The sequence below is a fragment of the Equus asinus genome, chromosome 14, assembly GCF_041296235.1.
Source record: "Equus asinus isolate D_3611 breed Donkey chromosome 14, EquAss-T2T_v2, whole genome shotgun sequence".
Classification (NCBI taxonomy): domain Eukaryota; kingdom Metazoa; phylum Chordata; class Mammalia; order Perissodactyla; family Equidae; genus Equus; species Equus asinus.
The window spans coordinates 15,383,874-15,405,959 of NC_091803.1; positions in this window are offsets into that span (position 1 = coordinate 15,383,874).

The following is a 22,086-nucleotide window of genomic DNA, read 5'->3' on the forward strand; positions in this document are numbered from 1 at the left end:
GAAAAAAGCAAAAAATGAAGAAGGAGTAGAGGGATGCTAGCCCTTTAAATTCCCCAGATGTCACTTCAGCTGGAGGAGGAGGGGTTTGCAAGAAAAAGGGGAGATGCAACAATAATGGCTGCTCACCTCTTTGTCTGCACCTCTGTGATCAGAAGCAGCAGTCAGCAATCAGAGCACAAATCCTCCATATTTGGCCCATCTAGCTCTCGCCAGTTATGTGCAAGCTGCTCCAGGAACATATGCACATCTGCCTGCCATGTGGCTGGGGGTGAGGGATGGGTAGCTACTACTGTGCGAAGAGCTGAAATCAACAGCAATTTATTGTCTAAGCTTCTCCCTGGAAGTTGCAAGTCTTCAATAGACCCCAGAGTTCCCAAATAGTTGTATCAGACAGATTTTGCCAATGCAGTTGTTGTCTACATGGAGAGAGAGATTCCTGGTGATTCCTACTCCACCACCTTCCCAGAATCCTGCATTAAGTTCTTTATAGATTATGGCTGTACACCACTTGAAGACTCAGTACACAGTGGAGTTAATGTGGACACAAAGAGATCCAAGTGTTGCAAGGGGTGGACCGTAGCAGATGCTTTTCGGTGCCCTGCATCACATTCCCTCAGCTTCCCTCTGATTTCATCAGCAGCTAGGATGGACAGTTATAGGTGAACTCAGGCACACTGATAGTGTTCCATGTCAGGCGTGTGACATGCGTCCTTCCCCTTTCTGGCTCAGGCTCCTCTCCGACAACAAGGGTCTGCTCAGTCTATGAGCAAGCACTGCCCAGAAGTGTGGGAGGGTCAATCCTCCCAAAGGAAGCTCTCAGCCACTGGGGCACAGGAGACAGTGGACACATGCTCCATCCTCCTTCTTCCGGAAGGACAATTCTGGAAGACACTCTGTACTCTTCTCAAGGGCCCCTATAGAACCACGTCCCCATCTCTGAGAGCAGTGCCCACGATAACACATCAGGACACTGGCTTTTCATCTTTCTCCTTAACATTCCCCTTGCTTCTACTTACATCCTAAAACACCTCCCAAATGAATTCCCAACTCCTAAGACTTTGTCCTAGGTTCTCCTTCGGGGGCAATCCAAATTAAGACACCCCTTAATCAAGGGGTCCTGGTGGAGGGGCTAGGATGGCCGGGGCAGCAGGACAGGCACTTCCAGTGTCAAGAGTGGTTGCTATTTACTGGCACGTCTGGAAGAGACAGTCATATGAGCGCCTACTGGCATAATGTCAGCTCTTGTTTCCAACTGTGCCAAAGTTCAGGGCTTAGTTAGAGATCTACAGGTCTGAGACTGGGGCAGGTTAAGTCATTCCCAACCAGTTCTTTCACTTATTCATTAAGTTCGAAGATAAAAGCCGCTTGTAGGTGGTTATCTGACTGGCTGGACCTACCTCCCTGGTATCCAGTGTGTGCAAAGCAGCTAAGTGGTCCTTCTTTTACCAAATGGGCTTCAGCCAGATATTTGCCTTGTTTGGTTTGGTTTGATGGTCAGGTTGTGCCAAACATTACATATGATGCTTAGAGTAATAATCACGATGACAACAGACAAAAAAACATTTATGGGCACTTACCGAATGCCAGGAACTGTGCTCGGCACTTTACATGCTGTGTCTCACACACCTCCTAACTACTCTCTGGGGCAGCCATCCTTGTTAATTCCACTTTCTTGACGAGGAAACTGAGGCTCAGAGAAGTTAGGTAGCTCACCCAGGGTTACTCAGCAGTCAGGTGACAGAGTTAGCATTCTCACCCTCCCTCTGGGCTACCTCCTCAGCGTGCCTGTGAGACTCAGCACCTGGCTCCGTGCCGGGCAGAGTGGGGTGCAGGCAGGGCACAGTGTGGTGCAGGCAGGGCCCTGTGAGGCGGGTGAGTCTCTGCACGCTGGCTCCAGTGCGGGGCCCGGCTCGGAGCTCCCGCTGGCCTGTGTCCACCTTTCGAACCTGTGCACACACCAATGAGATCAGCTCCAGGCCTCCCCGGACAACTGGGAAAGCCGTCTTGAACTCCACTCTGGACCAGCCCTTCTTGATGCAGACAAACTACTGTTCGCGTCCTTTGGACATAATTTGCAGCGAGACGGGATCATTTGGAGAGCCATAAATACACATTCAGATGCACGTGATGGGTAATAAACTTGGCTTGAACGAGTCACTTGAGCCCCCATAAATCTTGGCTGCGTTTCCTTCCCCGCTGCCTGTAAATCAGGCCCTATCTCCACCACCCTGGTGGCCCCTACCTGCCATCCATCACGCTGCAGGTGGAGCATCTGACAGCCGGCCCCACACACTGCCCTCATGCCCCGCACACATCCTGCCACCGTCCTTGGGGCGCCCAGGCGTCTGCCCCGTTTTAGTCCTCCTTTGTGCTCTTCTGCACGCAGCCGCCCTGCATGGCATGGTTTGCATGAGCCTTATGGGGTTTTAACAACACGCAGTTTTTTACCAGTGGGCTGTAGCCGCTCCTTCCTCTCCCCTCTCCGGGGCCTCTGTCCTTGCACTGTTTTCAGCAGGCCAGCAATGCAAGGGGCGGGGAAAACCTCAGGGGGGCTGGATCAGGCACCGCCGGCTGATGTGGTTCTGGAACTAAAGATTCCAGCCTTCTCCAGACCCAAGTGTGCTCACCTGCAGGATGGAGACCATAATCCCTATTTCCCAGGATGGCATGACTCGGAGTACTAATACTCAGGTAATCAACATTGGAGAAAGCCTCAAAGCTCGGTGTTTAATTTTTGCCTCCTACAAAATCGGACGTGGAGGCCTTCCTCCATCTTTTAGCCTTATTATCTGGAACGTATGTTCCTCCAAGATTGCTCCTGCAGGAGCGAGGGATGCTGAGAGCTCCTTGGCTCCTAACTGCTTCAGCCCAGAAGGGACGCAGGTCTCCTCTGCTCACATCCTATTGGCCAGAACTAGTCACATGACCGAGGCTAATCAAAGGATGCTGGGAGGCATAACCGGTGAGCATTTACATTGAGTTTACTCATTTACTGAGTGTTTACTCAAATGCAATTCACAAGAGAGGCCAAGGAAGAGCTCCAGCAGAGCCTCGCGGTGTCAGAGATGAACCCAGATCAGGACTGGTTGACTTACACTCAACTCCCTTCTGAAATGGTGGTCCCCGCTCACGGGGAGAGCGTTTGTCATCATGCCTCCCTTGGGGCCTGGCTGGGGCAGCACAGGGCCACACACCTGGGACACCTCTTTGGGCCAAATCAGCAACCTCTCCTCCAACATCGGCCAATGGGGAGGGCCCCGGGGTGCTCCCACCACTCTAAGTAGCCATTCCTATGGGTCACAGCGCAGGCTCTGAGGTCAGATAGATGTGGGTTCAAATCCCACATCTGCAATCGACTCCCTCTGTGCCCCCAGGTGGGCCATGGATCCTTCCCAGCCTTCTGAGTTTTCTTCTGTGTAAAATGGGGCCAATGAGGTCACTACAAGAATTCCATGATGGTCGTAAAGGACCCAGAGCTGGGTTTCCAATCGGTGCTCAGGAAGTGGGGTCATCCAAGGCCGTGCTGTTTTCCATGACACAACGCAGGCTCCCTGAGGGTCCGGCTCTCTCCCACCACCCACCCCTCCCTTGGGCTAGCAGCTAGCAGCACCCATGGCCTTTCCAGCCCCCGGCTCCTCCCAGCCTCTGTTGTGGCTTCAGGCCCCCATTACTCAAGAAGACAAGAGGAAGGCTCCCGCCCGCAGCTGGGCCCTGCCTGCAGGAAGCCCTCTGGGATTTCCCCAGCTCTTGTGAGTGTGGGGACAGAGTAGGCTGCTGGCAATCCTCCGGACTGGGGCTGGATCAGGAGGAGGCAATCTGGCATATGAGGGTCTCCCTTGTCTCCGGGGCCAGCCTGCTCGCTGGACAGCCTCCTACAGCTGGGCCATGTGGTTTCAGGGCTGGAACTCCGCACACACACTCTGCCCCCTTCTTCAACTAGAGACACAGCAGCTCATGGTAAGGCAGGCAAGCAGGAAGTCCAGGAGGCCAGGGCCTGGTGTGGCTGGAGGAAATGGACGGGTAGGGTGCCCTCTGCTGTCAGGACAGGAGGCTGGAGACGCCTGGGACCCCTCTCCCATGGCTGGAGACAGCTGGGTAGAAAGAGCCAGCCTGGACTGTAGGGGCAGACGCCCCGAGTTCTAGTCCTTGCCTGGCTGCTAAGTCAGCATGCGGCCTTAAACCAGCCCTCTCATGCCTGGGCCTCAGCTTGCTTACCTGTAAAATGGGCATCGTGTACAGCCCGCCCGCCTTACAAGGTGAGCTGCAAAGCATGTGAGAAGGGGTTCAGTGTGGGGGTGGGAGGGGAGGGTGTGAGAGCCAGAGGGACCCTCTGCTGGGATCCAAAATCCTGCCCGTGACCAGCTCTGGCAGCACCTCCGGCTCCCCAGGAGTCCAGGTGAGGCCCAGAGATCAGCGATGGACCAGAGGGGCTGCTGCGCCTGTCTCCGCCCTCCCAGCCCAAGGATGAAATGTGCTTCTTGTCGCTGGTGGAACTCTCCTCCGTCTCCCAGGCCCAAAAGCACCTCATAAAATACCAAAAATAAACACTGGGCATGGCTTTCATTTGCGGAGGGTTTGTCTTGCCTTTTTTATTACTTCTTACCACAACATACCAGCCTTTCATCTTTGCACGCCTGGGTCAGTGACCCCGGGAGGCAGGCCAGAGGTGACGTGTCCAGGCCTCTTTGGTCAAATGAGGACTCGCCTCTTGGAATGCGGGGTAAGCACAGGGGCTGCCTGGGCAAGGCAGCAAAGGCTGAACAGACAAGGAGACACTGGGCCTGGGTTTTGAAGGATGAGTAGAAGTTTGTCAGGTGGAAAAACGGAAGGGAGAGCATTCCTAGCAAAGGGAATGTGCAAACGGATAGAGAGAGGAACAGACTGGCATCTTCTGGGAGCAACTAGAAGTTCAGCGAGTCTGGCTATTAGGGAGGAGAGGAGGGCGCTGAGAGACTGACCGAGAGGGCTGGGTTGTGGAGCCTTGAATGACAGGCTCAGGAGCCCAGACTTTATTCTGAAGGCCAAGGGGAGCCAAGGAGGAATGTAAGTGAGGTGGGGACACCTTCCCTCCAGGGCCAGCCTTTGTGACAGTGCCGATTCTCCTTGTGTTGATGGGAGGTGAGAGGCGGCCGAGTGGTCCTTCTCCCCAAACTCAACTTTCCCAGCAAAGGAAGACTTCAAAGAATATAAAAGGAGCATCCACATAAAACGACTCTATAAAAAAGTCAACATTTCTGTGATTTTGTAGAAATTAATCAGGAACACATGCGTTCCATTTTTCATAAATTGCAAAGGATCAAAAGAGAAGGAAAAACCTCTTAGGGGAGAAGACAGCTTGGGCCCCATCCCCAGCTGACACGCCCACGCGGCTGCCTTGGGGTGTGGGCCTTCCTTCCACTCCGTGTCCCCTGCACACCCCGACACATGTGGCCCCGGGCTGAGCGTGGGACACACCCCAGGGTCCCTGCAGACAGGAGGGAGCAGCAGCCAGCCGGCCGTGGCAGTCGCCGTGACCAGTGCAGAGAGAGAAAGCCGGGGGGCTGGCGAACCCAGAGGAGGCCCCTAGCCCAGCCGATGGAGGGAACAGGACAAGGGACAATGAGAGAAGAGAGCAGATGAGGGAGCTGGGGACAGATCAGGGCTGGCTGGGAGGCACTGCTGAAGAATCCAGATTTTCCCCTGCACTCTTCTCCACGGCCATCTGAAGACCAGGGCTTGGGGACAGAACTTTCATTCATCCTCCCTCTTGCAGTGGGACCATCCCTGAACCTCAAGCCCTCAAGGGGATAATCATGAGGAGCGGGTAGGAGCTTGGACAGGGGGCCCCGGCTCGGCCTCTCTCACCTGGCCTCACCTGGCTCTGTCCACTGTGGGGGCCAAGGTCAAGGGCAGGAGAGGTGAGGAAGCAGTGCCTTAAGCCATGGCCCAGCCAATGCCCTGCGTGTCCCAAGGCCCAGCGGTTCCACAGCACGGGAGAGGGGCCCGGCATCGGGGTCCCCAGTTCCTGTGTCCCTCCCAGGGTGGCGGGAGGTCAGGAGGCGCGCCAGGACGCAGAGAGGCAAGGCCCCCTGTGCTTCATCCTCAGCGCACCAGGTCAGGGGCTCCCCCCCTCCCCCGACCGGGCAGCACCCAGCCCGCCCCCGTGGGCGCCCTGCCAGCCCCGCGGGCGCGCGGGGAGACAATCCGGCCAGACGGGCTGCCATGTTGGCACGGCCCGAGGTGCCCGGGGCCGCGGGGAGCTTCAAAAGGAAAATGAGTGTCTCTCACCAGCAATTAGAGGAAATTATTCAGATAGAAATCTTGTTTTCTATCTCCTCATCCTTGTTTTCCAATCCCCGGGCTTTGATTGCTTTCTTCTTCGGGGGATTCTCAGAAAGACACCAAGAGCCGGGCGCGCACGGCGGCCTAATGAGCAGCGGCGCGCACCTGGCGTCGCGGCCGTGCCCCTGGAGGCGGCTTCTGGGGGCTGTGTCCCCGCACCCCAGCCCCAGGCTCCCGGAGCGCTGGCGGCCCCCTGGCGCTGCCGGGTGGGCAGCCGTGGGTGGGCCCCTGCCCTGGCTGGCTTTCCCACTGCCTGAGGGGGTGGCACTGGGGCCCAGGCCTGGCTGAGGTCACAGTGGAGGCTGGTTCTGAAGCCGGCCAAGGAGGCCAAGAGGGGCCTGAGTGAGGGCCAACACCGCTGCTCTCTCAGTGGGGAGATCCCTCTCACATCCCTCCCTTCAGCATCTCCCCGCCGCCTCAAAGGAAGTCCCAACTCTGCAGCCTGGCCCTCAGAGCCCCTGATCCATCCCCGCCAGCTTCCCTGGCCTTATCCCTGCCCCTCCCCCCCCACCCTCTTTCAGATGCCCAGGATGCCTGGCTTGCCCCAGAGGGAGCCGAGCTGCTGTGACTGGGGGTTCTGTACAATGTCGGCCATAAATCACCGGCCTTGTCCTTCTTGACCTGGCCAACTCCTGCATCTCCTTCCAGGTCCAGCCCTGCCTCACTTCCTCGGAAACACCGACTCTGATACCACCTTCCAGAACGGGTGGTGCCCTGCCGCTTAGCCCAGGCTCTCCCCAGAGCCTGCCAAACTGTCCATGCATTGCTCCCTAAGAGCGTCTCAAAGCCAGGAAGCAGGTGTGCTTGATTTCCAGGTCCCCAGCCCTGAGTGGCCCAAAATGGGCTTCAGCAAGCTTCTGCTTGAATGCATGATGCCCAGTGACAATGACTGCTTGAATAAATGAATGAGTGAGGGACTGCACGGAGCTTTTGGAAGAGGCACCGGGAGCAAGGCACTTTACCAGTTTTTTACTCAGTGTTCATTCTGTGGATGTGATTGGTAGTTCCAGCCCAGCCTTCAAAACAGTTGTGAGGATAAAACAAAATAAAGGAGTTGAGAATGCTTTGCAATTGTATTAAAGGGCCTGTACTACCTCTCCCTCCCTTCCTTCCTCCACCCATCCATCCATCCACTCACCATCCATTCACCCTTGCAATTATCCATCCATCCATCCACCCTTCCATCCATCCATCCATCCATCCACCTATCCATCCATCCATCCATTCACCCATCCATCCGCCTATCCATCCACCCATCCATCGCTCCACCCATCCAACCACCCTTCTATCCATCCATGGATCCACCCATCCATTCACCCTTCCATCCACCTATCTATCCATCCATCCATCCATCCATCCATCCATTCACCCATCCATCCACCTATCCATCCATCCATCCATCCATCCATCTATCCTCTCCTCCATTCATCTAACAAGCACTCACTGAGGTCTCCTATGTGCCAGGTCTGCACTGGGATCTGGGGGACAGAGAGGAATCAGAAGCAGCTCCAGGACCCCCTCCCAGGGAGAGGCCACCAGTAGTAGCAGAGAGGCACAGGCGGGAGCTGAGGGGGATGCTGAGCCCCAGTCTTAGAGTGCAGCCCGAGAGCGTGGCCGCTTCTGACTGCTGCTGATGCACTGCCCCTCTTGAGCTCGGCTTGCCTGGGAACCTGGGAGACCAGAAGCATTTCCACCAAGAGTCCAGATAGGATGGAGCCTGGAGGGCGTGGACGTGGAAGTAGAGGTGAGATGGGGAAACCTGGGCACAGAGAGGTTAAGAAACTTGACTACCTGATCAGGAAGCTACTGAACTGGGCCGTGGGCCCAGAGCCACACTCTTAACCTCTGCCTTACACTGACTGGTAACAGCCTGCACTACGGGCCCTCAAGCCAAGTGCTCAGAAAGCCTCCAATCAGTGGCTGTCCAGCATCTGCTTACACACCTCCCCTGACAAGAAGCTCACTACCTTCCCAGGCTGCGAGTCTCATCTACGAACAACTCTGACTGTGCACTGCTCTTTCTTGGACAGAGGTCCATATTGACCCTAGTTTTGTCCTCTGGACCCAGTATATTCCTGCTGTCCCAGAATGTCCCTGTAGAAACTTGAAGATGGCACTGGTGTCCCTCAGTGCCTATCCATCCACCCATCTCTTCCCCAGCCTGGGTCCCCTCCAGGCTGCCCCCAGACCCTCTCACCTCCCAGCTGTCAGTCTGGCACAGAAGGCCAAGTGTGTCATCAAGCCACAGGAAAGGGAGGCAGCCCAGGAGACCAGAGGAAGGAGAGTACCTTGTGACATTAACTTGGGGTCTTAACCTCACCCCTGGCCTTGCCCTACTGCTTCCAAATATTACCTTTTATCAGCCTCTAAATACTGTTTGTCACTCCACCTTGTTGCAGTGTCTTCATTGCTGTAAACTGCCTGGATTCTGTTTGGGGGAGAGGAGAGAGAGATGAGTAAAGCAGCCAGCCAACCCTCCTGAGCTTCAGGGGATGGCCACATCTGGATCCCACCTCCCTCATGGTCACTAGCCCAGTCCTCCCATTATACCCACCATGGACGTCCCCGGGCACCCACCTCATTCCACCCTGCTCCGTGGAGTAGGAAGGTCGGGGTAGAGCTCCCCCAGTGGTCCCGGAACCTGCCGGTGCCGGCTCTGAGAACCAGTTGTTAATTTCTCAGTATGTTGCAAACTGGTTGATGTCATGATGAGAGCTTGAAATTAGCCACAGTGAGAGCATTTAAACCATGGGAACTGGCAGATGCTACAAATTGCAGCTTTTCCCCACATTTTCCAGCACACAACTAAATCTGCCCCTCGTCTTTCCTCTTCCTGGCGTCTTCCAGCCACCACGTGGGGAGGGTCCTGGGTCTGCCTGACCCCAGAGACCCCAATCCTCCCAAGAGGCAGCCAGGGGTCCTCAGGGGACTTTCCCACTGCCAGCCTCTCCTCTGTGTGCACGCTCTCCTCCTCTGTTTCCTCCTAGGAGCTCAGGATGCGTTCATGATATGCGCATTCAGCTATGTTGAGCGCTGCTCTCCATCAGGCACTGGGCTGGGGACCCAGGGGTGGGATAGAGCTGCTGTCCTCCACCAGCTCAGGGTTGGGAGGAGGGTGCTCTGTACTCAGTGCGTCATACACATTATCTCACTTACTCCTCGCAAGACCGGGGCCCGTTTTATAGATGAGAAAACTACAGGGGCTGGAATGCTAAGTGAGTAGTCCCCATGTGCCCAGATCCACAGACCCTCAGCACTTCAAAATGACAGCGGTGGTGACTTTTTTCTGGTCTGACCTTCCCCGCAGCTCTGAGAGGAAGCCATTATCTGCTCTGTTTGCCGGGGAGCAGCCTGAAGCTCAGAGTTGACTGGTTCACCTTGCAAGTGTGGATGAAAATGCAGCGCTCGCTCCCGAGTCCTGGGGGTGATGCCACCCCCCACCCCCGCTGGCCTGGGTTCTTGTCTCAGCTCCACTCAGGATGCTGGCGGTGTGGCCTTGGACAAGTCACTTCCCATCATCTAAACCTGGCTGCCTCCCCCAGCCCTGATCTCCTTCTGTGCCCCAGCCCCTGCACCCCCTACCACCCGGGCTTTATCCTCAGGTGTCCCTCGGACCCTACAACTTAGCAGGTCTTGGGTGGAAGTCTCTAAGCCTCTATTTTCTCATCTGTGAAACCGGAATAACGATAGTTTCTGCATCACAGGGTATTATAAGATACTACAATATCACACTTTCATTGCGCCCATGGTAGGTACTCAATAAACGTTAGCTATTAACTGGCTGGGAACGTGTCCCCATGGTCCGGCCAGCTGTGTGTAGTCCCTGAACATTCGAGCATCCAGCAATCACTTGAAATCCACACCAGGTCATCCACCCACCTGGTGGCCTCAACAGGTGGGAGGGTAGACTAAAGATGGCCACAGAGTATTTGTCACTCCCTTCAAGGGGTCTGTTCCCTCTCCCCTCGAGTCTAGGCTGGCCTTGTGGCTGCTTAACCCACAGGATGTCATGGAAGGGACTCGGTGCCAGTTCTAGTCCTCGCCTCAAAGAAGACTGGCGGCTTCCGCTTCTTCCCTCTGGGACGCTCCTTCTCGGGGTCCGGCTATCCTGCTCTGGAACACATCAAGCCCTCAGAAGGCTGCAGCCCCAACGACCATCACGTGGAGCAGAGGAACCTCCCAGCCGAGCACAGTCGCCTCACAGAACCGTGAGACTCAGTGAGATGGTTATTGCTTTAAGCCAAAAAGTTTGGGGGCAGTTTATTAAGCAGCAATGGGTAACCAACACAGATGGTAGCCCCATCCATGAGATGCGTATGCATTTCTAAGTGTTTATTTACTAGTTTTTAAAAGGCCTTTCTACACTATCAGACAAGAGCCAAAAAACTACAGAAAACTGCCTGCTGCCTGTTTTTGTACAGCCTGGAAGGTAAGAATGATTTTTACATTTTTAAATGGCTGGGCAAAAAAAATCAGAGGGATATTATTTGGTGATCCGTGTGTGAAAATTATCTGAAATTCAAATTTCGGTCCCATAAATAAAGTGTGATTGGGACACAGGCACGCTCCTTCGACGACATATGGTCCACGGCTGCTTTCGCACGACAAGGGCCGACTTGTGTGGTTGCGGCAAAGACCGAAAGGCTGCAGAGACTAAAAGATTTACTGTCTGGCCCTTTGCACGGACTTCCCACCCCTGCAGCAGAGCATTAAATATGTGTCACCATTTTGGTCTTAAATCACTGCATAGAAAACGCTGCATGTGTTTCTGAGCTTCTATTTACTTACTCTACCAAGTAAAAAAAAACGAACATTGTGGACTTTTTTGCTTACTTGTTTGTTTGTTTATCTAAAAGCTTGGAAGCTTTAAGAAATCTAAAAAATGGCCAAACTGTGCAAAATTTAGCAAATTGTGGGAGGAGTGCCAAGAAAGCGTTCAAGGAGACATCAAATTAAAACTTTCTCATGGTGGGGAGAGACTGAGGATTTTGAATAAGGAGAACAGGGTTTGGAAAAGAGGCCCAGCTGGACCAGGACGCTCCCTAAGGCCCACACTGCAGCCCTGCAGCCTCCTCCCCCGACCCCCACCCCTGCCCCATGCTCCAGGCCCCTGGCGCCTCAGTCCTGCACAGATTCCTTCACCCCTCCGGGGCCCCTTTCTCCACCTGGAAGTCCGTCATCATCCATATCGCCCATTCCCACATCCATCACAGGCTTCTCCAGGCACGTTCCTCTAAGTTCCCACCTGCCATATCGTATCGTCCAGACCCACCTCCTAGTCGTCCTGCTCCTGGGCTGGAAGCACTGCAAGGGCAGTGGTGGGGCCCCAGGGAGGCATCAGGGCCCAGGTGCTGAGTGAAGGAGCCCCCACAGCCCTTCCTGAGCATTTGGGTACCAGAAAATTCAAGGATGCTGAGTGGGCCCGACAGTGCAGGCCTCTATGATCCGGCACCCCTCCCACCCACCGCCTGCCAGGACCAGCAGTGCAGACAGACTGGGGCCCCCCAACGGGTGGGCACGTTTGGGGCCGAGCCTGAGCTGTCTCCACCCTCACCTGGCCTCTGGCAGGGCCCCTGGCCTGGCAGGAAAAAGCCGGGTGCTGACAACCGGGTTCCGGAGAACAAGAAGCCCATTCAAGGCACAGGGAGGGTGGGCCCCCCTTTCAGGTGCATGACCTCACCTCACAGAAACCCAGTGGGCCTTCCAGAGGGCCTCGTAAACCCTTTGATGACCCCATGTGAGGGACACAAACCACAGGCCCCGAGGCTCCCAGGTCTGACTGACACCCCACTCCATGGACAAACGGTTGAGTTCTGAAAGGGGCTCAGATGGGTGGCACCGCAGGGCACACAGGCAGACAGCAGGGTGTCCACCCCAGACAGCAACCCCAGGCCCAACTGGGGCACAGACCCCATGGGGCAGCCCAGCCCCCACCTGGCCCCCGCTCCCCCAGGACATGGCATCCCCTTTGTTCTGGTCAGTCCATTTTGGCACAGCTGACTGGTGACATCAGGCAGACACACACCACCCCAGAGCGATGACATCGTCACATTGGGACCAGCTGGGGGCTGGAGCTAAGAGATGTTGGGTCTGTCCTTTGGTCCCCGATGGCTGCCAGCTCCCTTCGGGGAAGGGACGCACCAGGGGAGCAGCTGGCTCGTCTGGGATGGAATCAGCCCGAACTCCTCGGCCTGCAGAAGCTACTGACCTCTGCCCTCCTGGTCGCCTTCTTGGTTCCACCACAGAGATGGGGCCACAGCCTTGGGCTTCTCCAAGGACCCCCGGGGCAGGAGTCCAGGACCATGCACACCTCTGTCACTGTGCCCGGCCTCGTGTCAGCAGTGGCCTCTGTCACCACCTCTGGGGACGGCAGCACAGAGTTCCATTCAGTCCCGGCCATGCCACAGTGCCCGTGTGGGCCCCACGCCCTCGAGGGCGGCTCCCTGTGCCCTCAGCATCACCACCCAGCTCTGACTGGAGCCAAGGCCCTGCCCCTCCCCCAGAGGGCACTCCGGGCCTCCGGCCGCCTCCAGACCACCCGCCGAGCTTGGCTGTTGGCTGCCTCCCGCAGCAACTCCTGCCCTGGCAAGGCCGGCTCATCGGTGCCCGGCCTATCCCTCCGCCCCTGGCAGCGAGGGCCTCTCCATCCTCTGGGCCCCCAGGACTCTGCCCAGCCCAGGCCACGGGCTGTTATGGACCCGCCCCCTGCTCTCTGGCTACACTGCTCAGGAGCAGAGGCTGGGGGTGAGCAGGCCCGACTCCCAGTGCCCAGGACCGGCCTGGCCAAAGGAGGAGCCCATTGGTGGTTTGCAAAGTGACCAATGCATTCAGAAAGTTTCTGGTCAGCGGAAGGCATTCCAACCACCCCCTGGGAGGAGAAGGATAGCAGGCTGGGAGAGCAGACAGCCCTGGGCATCCTCGGCCGTTAGACAGGTATCTTAGCTTCTCCGAGCCTCAGTTTCCTCCTCTGCAGAATGGGCATAATTAGGGTCCATCTTTTTCATTTTAGCCAGTCTGCTGGGTGGCTACCTTACTGAAGTTTTAATTTGCATTTTCCTTGTGGAGAATGGGGTTGAGCATCTTTCCAGGCCTTTATTGGTCATTTGGGTATCCTTTTTTGCCACCTACCTGGTTTGTGTTTTTTGGTTTGGGGTTTTTTATTGTTCTCTTTTCCTTATTGGCATGTAGGATTTTTAACAAGTATATTCAGGGTATGAGCTCGTTGTCAAGATCTATCACTTCCAACTTCACAGGGCTGAAGAGCGGTTTCAGAGAGACCGACCGCATGAAGCTCAAGGACAGGGCGCGGCCGGCAGGTGTGCGGGAGACGGCAGCTCCCCCTCCAGCCCCAGGCGTCCCCCATCCCCTGTCCTCAGGGTCCACCTCTTTGCTCCATCCCCAGATCATCCAACTCGCCCCTTCCTCCTAGGCCTGCCCCCTGCCCCGGTGTCTGCCTCAGGGCCCAGGACCAGCCCCATTCCCAAGCTGCAGCGACCCAACCTTGAGCACCCTCTGGGGACCCATGTCCTCCTTGTCCAGCCCCCAGGAAACAGACCTGAGCCAGGGGCTGGACCCCCAGAGCAGGCGATGGGGAGAGCCCTGGGCCCGGAGTCCTCATCCTTGGCTTCTGAGGTCCACTCTGCCACTTCCTGCCAGTGTGTCTAAAGGCAAGCTGCTTTTCCTCCCTGGGCCTCAGCTTCCCCATCTGTAAAATGGGTCCTCCTGCCTGCCTGGTCCACCCCCCAGGTGGCGGCAGGCCTGATCCTCAGAGTGGGGGTCCAAGGGCCATGGAGATTGTCAAGGGTTGTGGAGCAGGTGGCCCAGGCCACCCAGCACTCGGTGATGGGGAGCTCACCCCTTCACTGGCAGGTGTTCATGGAGACACCCTGGACAGTGGTCCAGTGAGGGTCCTAAGCCCCGAGCCAGGGCCACTCTGGGCCCAGCTTGATCCGCGGTCCCATCTCCCAAAGTCTCCCAGGCTGGACAGTGGGATTCAGGGGCAGCTTCCCTTTCCGTTGTATTTGGATGTGCTCAAGCCATCCTAGGCCTCCGGCTTTCACAGCACAGCCCTGTCGGTGAGCAAACACTTGACGAAGCTTGGAGGTGGGGCAGGAAGAAGAACCAGGATTAGAGAGCCAAGGAGGGCATTTCCGGGTGGGGGCAGTGACTCAGGGGTCAAACTGCTCTGACAAGTCCCTCCCAGTGGAGGTGTTGGGGGCCTATGTCCCTGGGGAATCTGACCCCTAAGGGGCATGTGAGGGAGGAAGGCAGAGGCTGGGGAGGTGTTAGAGCTGGAAGTGGCTGGAGGTATAAGGTCACCCCATGCGAGGGCAGAAGACGAGGCCTCGCAGAGTGGGTCACACGACAGATGGCGGCGGCCATCTCCTCCCACCCGCGTTGTTCCCAGTGGGCGGCAGGGTTGGGCGATGCAGGTCCCGGGACCCACAAGGAGAGGAAGCCTTCTCCCCACAAATTTGGAGGAAGGCGTGAACCAGGCTCTGACAGGTGGGGCCCCGCCATGGCTGCTTCTCTTCCACCCGAGGCCCCAGGGCTCAGGCCGCCTCAGTCCGGTCCCCTGGACACGGGAGCCAGGATGAAGGTCCCTTCTCTCTGAGCACCCAGCCCCCTCCCCAACTGTGGGCCTTCTCGTGCCCGGGGCTGCAGGACTGTGGCAGTGTGAGGACTGCTTCCTGGACCGTCTCTGGTGCACGGGCACCAGGAGGGGCCACCGGCCCAGAGGGGGACATTGCAGATACGTGAGAACAAGCAGGAGTTCACTGTCACCAGCTGCTGGGTGTCCCCTCCGTGCTTCATCTCTGACTGTTGCGCCAAGCAGCCATAAAGACACGGAGGCACCAAGCTTTGGGTGACTCGCCCGGGTCCCACAGCTAATAAGGAGAAGCGCGAGGACGTGAACCCAGAGCAACGCAAACCCCGTGCTGGAGTCCCTGGAACACACCACCTTGAGCCAAGAGCTGTCAGCCGAATTACCAGGAGGCGCTCTTACCTGCAACCCGGCCGGACAGCTACATCAGCTGCGTTCGTTGTACTCGGTCTAGGGGTGACAACAAGCAAGGGCTGAGGAGGTAGACTTCCTGGATTCAAATCCCAGCTTTGTCACTCACTGGCTGTGCAGCCTAGGGCCAGTGTCTTTCCCTCTCTGGCCTCAATGTCCCTTCTGTAAAATAGGGGTAGTAGTCAGCTCCACTCTGGGTGGTTGTTAGGAGAGGTATCTGAGTGGAGGCACATAAAGTACCGTCCCCGGGGCACCGTGGACGCTCTCTAAGTGCTCGCTGCTGACTTTTACAGGAGTTTTCCCTGTCATCCAGCCAGGAATTGAGGCTGCTGGGACTCACATTCAGTCTTGTCTGCCCCTAAATTGGGCTTTTAACCCTGTGCCCCTGGCTGCGCAGAAGACGCCCAGGCTCACGGGCCTTGGAGAAGCCGAGCTGGGCGCAGCTGCTCAGCTGTCAGTAGATGGCGCTGTGGGGCCACAGGGTCACCCTCGCAGCAAGCCGGTGCTCACACGCTAGGTCAGGCACAGACTGGGGTCCCCCTACCCCCGGGCCAGATCTACACCAGGTGCTGCCCCGAGAGGGAGGTACCACTCGCCCTGTTTCTCTGAGGGGGAATACAAGGGCCCAGAGAGATTAAGCCACCGCCCGAGGTCACACAGCTCTAAGGGGCTGGGGTGGGACCCAGATGCCCCCGCTGAGATCCCCAGCCCTGCCCTCCTGCCATCCACCCCACCCTCATGGCCCCCAAGAGGCCACAGTTGCTCTCTGGAGCTTGATGGGAACCAGGCATCCCCCTCCGCCCCCGCCATGGCTGGACATTCCAGCGAAGCTGAAGCCGCCAGCTTTGAAGTCAGAGCTAAGCCCCAGATTAGGGCGGCTCCAGGCTGGCCTGTGCCTCCCAGCCCCGTCGCCAGGCCCACGCCCACGGGCCCCTCTCCAGTCCAGCGTGCTCGTGGCACAGAGAGGTCTGGGGCCCGGAGAGGGAAAGACCCGCTCAGCAGCCCATCTTCGGGACGCCCTCCCCCTGCACTGAGGAGCCCCAAGTCCCCCAGCGTGCCCAGGGCCTGAAGCCCCACCTCACAGCCCCCCAACCTCACCCAGGAGGCCGCAGGTTAACATGCTGTTCCCTGTCCCAGCCACCGACACACGTGCTCAGCACCCGTCACCAGCAACAGGTCTGGGACAGGAATGTGGTCCTGAGCATGTTTCCGGGGCAACCGGAAAGAGGGAGGGCACGTGGATGCTCTGGAGCTGAGGAGGGCGAGTTCCCTCGTCTGTTCACAGAGCTCTTGGCACCCGGTGACCCAGAGGGTCCCGGCTCAGCCTGCCATGGGCCCTGCGATTCTGGTTGGGCCACACCGAGGCCAGGCAGGCGAGTGTGGGACGGGAGAGATACCCACTGTGTGCCAGGCCAGGTGCTTTATGCGCCCCATCTTTCTGCCCCGAGAGGCAACTCGGGTCCTAAAAGCCAGCCTGCCCCATCCCTGCCACATGATCACCAGTAGCTGCTTGCATACCTCCAGTCACGGGCAGTTCACTCCCACTCGAGATGCCCATCCCCATGATGGCTCAGGCTTGCAGAAAGTCCTTCTGCAGAGCAGTCTGAAGACTGAGTCCCTGTCACCCCCAGCTACCTCCTCCGCTCTGCCTTCTGGGGCACCTGAGCCAGTCCCGCCTTCTGCCCCAGGACAGCGTTTGAAGATTGAGTATCCCCCACCCAGCCTGCATGGGCTCACAGGACACTGTCCCCAGCTCCCTCCCCCTGCCCCGTCCTGGCCTCTCCCCCTCAGGCTTGCCTCTGTCTTTGTCCCCCAGAGAGCGGGGGGAGGGTGTGGGGGGGCCAGCCCTCCTGGGTGAGCAGGCCCATCCCCTCTGCATCCTGGCTGAGGCTGCTCCGGGAGTGCAGCCTCTGACACTGCGGGCTCCTCTGGCGGCCACATGCCCCTGCTGAGTGACCTCGGCTTCTGGTCAGTGAGGCCTGCTGACTCCAAGGAGAGGCTGGACGGTCTTAACCAAACCAAGAACAAAGGTTTGACTCCCCCTCTGCTCCATCCTCGCCAAGCTGGGAGAGGCTGGGCAGAGGGGCCTGTGGCGCGGGGCGGCAGGCACAGGGCAGGCCCCAGGATGCCACATCCGCCAGACTGAGCTGCCCCTGAATCACCCAGGGAGACTGGCTTCAAGGCAACCAACTCTAAGCTCGTGTACGTGCCCCGCAACCAAGTCTCACCTGGCTGGGAGCCTGTCTGTCTGTCTGTCAGCGAGCAACGACACTCCCACCTCACCAGTGGCCCCACCCGTGGCCCCACCCCACTGGTTTGGGGTCTAGGATGGAGTTTCTTTGTTCAAGGGGACTCAAGACTGAAAGCTGACGATTTCAGCATAGGCATTCTGGAACCTGTGTTCCAGAGAGTTCTGGAACATTCCCCTTCAGTGTCATCTCTCACAGCCTCTTCCCGAGACTTCAGCTCTTCCCAAACCTCAGTGATTTCCCATCCCCGCTTCATGATTTTTGCCCCTAAATATTGCTCATGTTGTTTTCTTTAAATCAACTCAGGCACGTATTTTGCAGAAAGATTTTATAAAGAACTTCACTGCCAAAAATGAAAAGCTGGTCCCACACGCCACCAACAGAAGATGACCATAGCATTTTATATGGTGAAAACAATATTGTTCAAGTCCAGCTGGCTGCTGTGGCCAAAGGAAGGCTCTTGGCCTGTGGCCGGCTCCCGATGGTTGAAAAGGGCCGTGGACTGCCCAGAGATCCACTAGTGCCAAACTGAGCCTCCCCCTTGGTGTAATCAGGAACGGACTTTTCTGGAAGAAGGCTCCCTTTCTCCATCTTCCACCTGGAGGCCCGTCATCATCCCCTCTCTGTCTGCCTTTCTCCCACCCATTCTTCAGGTGATCACCTCCTCCAGGAAGCCTTCCAGCCTGGAAGGGGCATCTCCTCTGTGCTTCCTCAGTTCCATAGGCCTTTCCTGACTTTGTACTTGCTACCCGGGGTTATTAAACCACATTTCTGATCATGTCACTCCCAATGGAATGGAAGTGTCCAGACTCCTGGGATGAACTTTACCACGGCCTACACGGGTGGTCCACTCCCTCCCCTCTCCCCACCGGCCGTCCACCTCTCCACCAACTGGAGTCCTTCTTGCATCTTGATGTCATCATTGCTCGTGGTGTCTCCCTCCCCCGAGATGTAGGCTCAGTGGGGGCCCAGATGATGTCTGTCTGTCCACTGTCGGATTCCCCGGCCTGGCCTGTGGTTTGTGACTTGCCCAGGGTCACCCGCCTAGTAGTGGAGCTCGATGCAAATTCAGGCCCCAGGCTCGAGAGCTGGCACAGGTCACCTTTGACCGTCTCCCTTGCAGGACTTTTCTCTGCTTTTGTCAACTGTGAGCTTTATGCACAAGACAGACAGAAAGAAACAGACACTTGGGGGCTGCTTGGAGGCCCAGACTGACCCTCAGCCGGACTGAAACCTTGGCCCAGCCCAGGGTTCAGCTCACAGCAGCGATGGAGTGGAGTTTCCCGTCAGACTCTGCGGCGGCTGGGGCCTCCACCACCCTGAAGCCTGAAATTCCACCAGCACGGTTCATGGCCTGAGGTCTGCTGTCCCTTCACCATCGGCTCCCCCACCCCCACCACAGCCACTTGCCCCCAGGCTTGCCACCGAGACGCAGAGGAGCTACGGTGGAGCAGCGTCAGGCGGGGTCTCCTGCGGTCAGCAGAGGCTCTGGGGAGACTCCCTGCCCAGCCGGCTGCCGGCCCCTGGGGTCCATCCTGGAAGGCCCTTCAAAGGACTCGGCCATTCTTGAGTGAGCGCCAGGAGGGAATCTGCTCTCCGAGTCAATTTAGTCAGCCACACGGGTGGAAGGAATTTGCTGTTTCTCTTAACAGGGACCCCCTCGTGATTTATACGGGGGGCCACGGTCCGAAGGCCCGGCTGACGGATCGCAGTGGAAAATGAGATGCCAAGACCCAGGCGTCCCGCTGGGCCAATTACCCTCAATGAGACCCAGCTGGCTGGGGGGCTGGCGGGGCCAAGGCGGGTCGGATCCCTGCACGCGGGGAGCCAGGGAGAGGAAGGCCTGCCGTGGCCATGCCTGGGCTCCCTGCCCATCGCCTGCCAGGCCCTGGTTGGGGCCACCAAGAATTCCAGGGGAGCCGGTCTGGCCAGCTCCCGAGACAGGTCACCTCTGGGGAGGCACAGCCAGGAAAGCCCAGGGATGGCCATGGCCTCGGGGTTTGCTGCTGCCCGGGAATCCCAAGAACCTCGAGGGCCCGTTGCTTGTGGGGAAACTAAGGCCCAGATAGACAGGCCAGGCCCCGTGGAGTCCCAGGGACGGCTCTGGACCGGCCTCAGCCTCTGGCCCACGGTGTCCTCTCGGAGGCCCAGAGCCTGCAGCGCTGGCCCCGGGAGCTGCCGCCACAGGCCTTGTGCAATTCGGGGGTGGGTCTCTGGGCCCCCCGGAGTCGGTTCAATGTTTCTCAAGAGTCCTGATGCGTCGGGCCCGGGGCGGGGTGCTGGGGGTGCAGCGAGGGACAGTCTAAGCTGCTCCCAGGCTTACAGATGAACACCACTTAGTCTCTCTAGCAAAAGCACTTGATGCCATGAAAGCGCATGCAGGGGCCTGGGGAGGTGACCCAGAGCCGAGGGCGGAAAGCTGAGAGTTGGGGACTGGGCAAGAAGGGGGCGGTGCCGGGCGGGAGAGCGTTCCAGGCAGAAGGAACAGCATATTCAGAGACCCTCTGGCAGAAGGAAAGGCAGGGCACTCAAGTCGCCAAAGGAAACCGTGCAGCTGGAGCCCAGCAGCAAGAGGATAGGGGTACAGGGGAGGGGAGGGGGCCACGAGGAGTTCCTGTGCCTTTAAGAAGGTGGCTCCAGATATGACACAGGAGAGAGGATATGTCCACCAGTGTGTGTGCTCCTCCCAGTTTCTCTCTAGCTCTCAGGAGCCTCGGCCCCTACTCCTGGAAGGGGCAGCTCTGTAGACCAGCCCTGCTGCCTGGACCAGAGGGGGGCCCAGGGGAACACATATGGGGGTAGTGCAGAGCCAACCCAGGTGGCCCTTGAGAACTGGATGGAGAGTCACGGAGACTGAAGGTGGCTGATGGTGGGCCCAGGTCAGGCGCAGCCAAGAGCATCAATGACACACAGCTGGAGGGAAAGGGTCCTGAGCGAGCAGTGCTGTGCGGCTGCCGAGAGAGGCAGAGGCCAGGGCCTCGAGCCACCAGCAGCCTCACAACTGGCCATCGCTCACCTCCCACCTTCTTTTCCCTAGGCCACCGGAGCCGGGTCACTCCCGGGCCTGTGGCTCTCCACTCCACCCCCACCACCCTCCCTCAGGGCCCCTTGAGAGCAGGTAGTGGGTGTTATTGGTGTAATCGATTGTCTCCGGGTCCTGGAGCAGAGGAGGTGTAAGTAGATGGATGTCTGAAGGATGGAGGGATGAATGAGCAAAGAAATGGCCCCCAGTCTCCTCTCCTGAGCTGCGTGGAGCCCCTCTCGCCTTCCCCACTGGCTGCCCCTGTGTCCTTGTGGAGCCAGGCCACTGCGGGGCAGGGAGATCTGGGTGTCATGAAGCAGGGCAGCCGGGAGCTGCCAAGCAGGCAGGCAGGTGCCCGCAGTGCCCATTCCCTCCAGCTTGGCTCCGGCCTGGTTCCTCGGGACACAAACAGGTCTGACGAGTTCGTCGGAGGCAGAGCCCTTGATTTCCAGGAAAGCCACCCTTTTAGAGAGCAGAGGGAGCCAGGCCGGTGGAGGGAGGGCTCTTTCGGAAAACTCCCCCTCTCTGCCTCAGCCTCCCCGGCCCCTGCTCACTGATCTTCCCCTCGTGTCCCGAGCCAGGGCTCCAGGCGGAGGGGACACCTCTCTCCCCACCGCCCCCAGAGGGAGCAAGGAACAAGGAAAGGGGCCCCCTTGTTAAGACCCCAAACTCAGTCCCCGCCCCCATGTGCCACTGCACCGGGTGGCAGTGTGGGGTAGGGCTTATGGGTGCAGGCTTGGAGCCGGGCTGCCTGGATTCCACTCCCAGCTCTGCCTTGATCTTGGGCAAGCTTTGTGCCTCAGTTTCCTCCTTGTACTCACAGGGATGAGATGACGAAGAGCACACGCAGCCTGGAGCCTGCGGCCTGGCCCTTGGGATGCAGTGTTGTGGACATTCCTCCACCTGATCCTGACCTCCTCAACCCCTCCAGCCCTCAGTTCCCACCTCCCAGCCTAGCTGACCACCTACTCTGCCAGGCGCACCTCCTGCTCCAAGTGCTCAGAGTTGGCCCACGGCCTCTTCTCGTCCCACTAGCTGCTCTTCCTGCATGGGCTCGCCCAGGCCCCGCTCTCCATCCCATTCTAGCCGCTGCCTCCCAGAGCTGTAGGCACAGCATCCGGCTGCCTCCGGGACCGCGCCACCTCACGCTCAACAGGCCCCCAGCCGAACTCAGCCTCTCTCCCCAGAGCCTCTTCTCCTCCAAGTTCTCCTCCTCGGGGCACAGTGCCATCAGGCACCAAAGCCAAGTCCCCACGACTCTCCTCCGCATTGGTCAGTCTCCACCCTACCTCTTGACCACGCCATCTTTTCTCTCTTTCTTTCCTTCTTTCTTTCCCTTCCCTTCTTTCTTTTCTTCCTTCTTTCCCTTCTATTGGGATATAACATAAATATAGTAAAGTGCATGAAGTTCATGAATCCTAAGGGTGCAGCTCTATCATCTTTCATATATGCTTACGCCTGGGTACCACCACCCAGAT